The 2,853-nt window shown below is 31.7% G+C and overlaps 1 long non-coding RNA gene across 4 annotated transcripts; it reads left to right on the top strand.

Annotated features, from left to right (window-relative positions):
* The first annotated feature begins 395 nt into the window (after positions 1-395).
* LOC144559558 (uncharacterized) lies at positions 396-2,359 on the top strand. Of its 4 annotated transcripts, none has more exons than XR_013513173.1 (3): positions 396-1,010; positions 1,275-1,353; positions 2,232-2,359. It is a non-coding gene; the product is annotated as an uncharacterized LOC144559558 (long non-coding RNA). The 4 variants fall into 4 exon arrangements; XR_013513175.1 differs by lacking the exon at positions 2,232-2,359 and having other exon boundaries at positions 396-765; positions 907-1,010; positions 1,270-1,372; XR_013513174.1 differs by lacking the exon at positions 2,232-2,359 and having other exon boundaries at positions 396-765; positions 907-1,010; positions 1,275-1,372.
* Positions 2,360-2,853: the final 494 nt, after the last annotated feature.

Raw genomic sequence — 2,853 nt, forward strand, 5'->3', positions numbered from 1 at the left:
CTATTTGAATTTTAAAAATAAAAATATATATTCAAAGTGCGGTATGCATTCATAGTGCGGACCATAGCCTCACTCAGTTCTGTATGATTTATCATAGAAACTCTTCCCTGTTTTGAATAAATGATGATTAATAGGATTGGATTTGGTTTTTATGGGATGACCCGAGATTTTTATTTTTATCAAAAAAAAAAATTATTTTATTATAAATAACCACGGTTTAGCAAAATTTATAAAAATGTCCAAACCACACAGAATATTTGCAGTCCGGATTTAAAATTTTGGACCGTATAGAATATTTGCGGTCCAATTTTTTTTTTGGATTTAAAATTCCAAACCGCATATATTATCTGCGGTCCGTTTTTTTTTTTCAGTATCTAATTTAATCCAATATCCTCTAATATCTTATCTGCCTTCTAACTTCCTCTTTTTTCTTGGTTCCATTTTATGTAAAGACGGAAAATCAAACAGAAACACCTGATTCTGAGTCCAAGTGTCCCCATGCCAAGCCCCCCTGTTGATAATTCAGGTTCTGTAGATGTAGATGCTGGAACATATATAATAGAAAGTATATAGGGGCGTTGAGCTTATATTCAGTTCTAAAGAGTATATCACCTGTGCTCTCGCCGACTTTTTGTTGATATCAAGGTACTTTTACCTAATTGGATCAAAAGTTTGGTGCTGAATCAATCGGCTTTCTTCAATCAGAGAAGTTGTGAAGGATAATGTGGTTTCCTATGTGCATACGATAGGAATTGCAAATGAAAGGTTTGTAGAAATTTAAATCATTTTTCATTTTAATTGTATTAATTGACTCGCCAAAAAAGTACAATAGGGAGCTAAACACCAAATACCACAGCTTATGCATTTTATGCTCTTTATTTGTAAAAATACCATTGTACTAGCTAGTTTCACTTTCAGGATAAGATATAAAGGAGCTGAGAGAATATCTTACCATTATATCTCACCAGCTGTGGTAGCAATTTGCTCACTCCACCTCCTACTATATTCAGGTCAGTCTTCAAGCTCATCTAACAAATTTTACCAAACAACTACACGTGCTCACTAATATTTTAGATCAATATTATAGATCAAGGTGGAGCTTAAGATGTGTACAGCAACACGCATATATCTCACCCATTTCTGTACTGTTTCAGTCCTGTTTTGGTTTTGTTTAGATGTTTAGTTTTATTAGTTCTTGTCAAGCTGTATGTTAGTTCCTTTTTACTGTATTTTCCTTTGATTCTTTGTAGTAATTTTTTTGTATGTTAGACCAGGTGATAATTTTGAGCTGTCCAGTGGTGAAGCTTTCGGATGGCCTTTTGTCCGATTCACATTGTTCATCACTTTTCATTGGTATGTAATTTTTGTTGTCTTCATTTACTTTTTGTTTGGATTTAGGTAAGAAGGGTGATAATTTTTGTTGTCTTCATTTCCAAGAATCCCACTTCCCAGCTTACAAAATTAGAAACAAAGAAAGAGAAGAAACAGCAAGTGAAGGCACATAAGCCAGCTAACCTTGAATCAGCTTTACTACATTGCACACTAAGTTGGAATTCTAATATTAAGTATCATAATTTCTAAAAATAATCTTATTTTGGTAGAAGGGATAACTCATTACTGTATAAAATTTTCTATAAAGCACTAAAGTAATCAAAATTATGATTTCACTAATCACTATCAAAGTGTACTGGGTTCGATCGAATTTGTTTTGAATTACAAGGATCTCCAATTTCAAATCTTTTTGGTGAAAAATATTAAAGTGTATCATCTAATCATAATGTAACTATATGTAGCCTTTTCTTCTTCTGAACAATGATTGTTTGCTGTGTGGCTCCGCTTTAGAGAGCTGGAATTCTTGGAGAAGATGGATGGAGCCATGGAGGTATTCAAAATTTATCTCCTCTCTTTTTGTTTGCCTTTTCAAAAATATAAACTTTTGTACTAATGGAAAGTTAGTTATAATTAAATAGTAAATTTTTTGAGGTGCATTGTATCAGAAGTTGCCTTAACTGGATACGATAAAGGTGGTTCCGACCAAAGTCCAATATGAACAAACATCCACATTCTCCCGAGTTTTATTTACTAATCAATATTCAACTTACATTATAAATATTTATTCTAAGCCTTAGGTTATAGTCAGCTCAAATTAGAACTGGCACCAATTGCTGGTTGATTTTGATCAAGTTAAGTTGACTCAAACAAAATAATGTATTATATTCTCATTTATGCAGTGGTGACGATAACAAGGAAAAAGAAGAGAGAGTAACCGCACCATCCCGTTGAAAACACTTAAATTTATTTTATTCTGCCTACGGGCTTATGTTAAAAAAAACATTATTTTATTCATTGTGACTTTATAGTTGTACAGTTTTTTTTTAGTAAATAGTTGTACAGTTTTTTAAGATATAGTGTATACAAATATCTAAAATCATGTCATATATGATCTACACAGTTTATAATTATATACATTGGCTCATCCAATATCTAAAATCATGTCCTCATGTTATTATATTGACAATATATTTTGTTTTTCTACATTATCTCAATCGTTACTGCTGAAGCGAAGCGAGGCTTTTTGCTAGTGTATTATGATTTATGATTGAATGACAGGATTAGTGAACAAAATTAGCTGTGCAAACAAGTATTGTAAGAGAATTTAACTGTAATTTTATTATTCCAATCAAATTGTTTATATATATCAGATAGGACAATTTGAACTGTCAAATTAGAACATTATTATGGGTGTCAATAGGTACGATATGGGTCGGATAGAGGCATTTTTATATCCGTACTCTTTTTTAATACAGTATAGGTCGGATGAACGGATAAAAAAGTGCTATTAACATCTCTTTT

This window comes from Carex rostrata, chromosome 9 (assembly GCF_964058835.1).
Source record: "Carex rostrata chromosome 9, lpCarRost1.2, whole genome shotgun sequence".
NCBI classification, from domain to species: Eukaryota; Viridiplantae; Streptophyta; class Magnoliopsida; order Poales; family Cyperaceae; genus Carex; species Carex rostrata.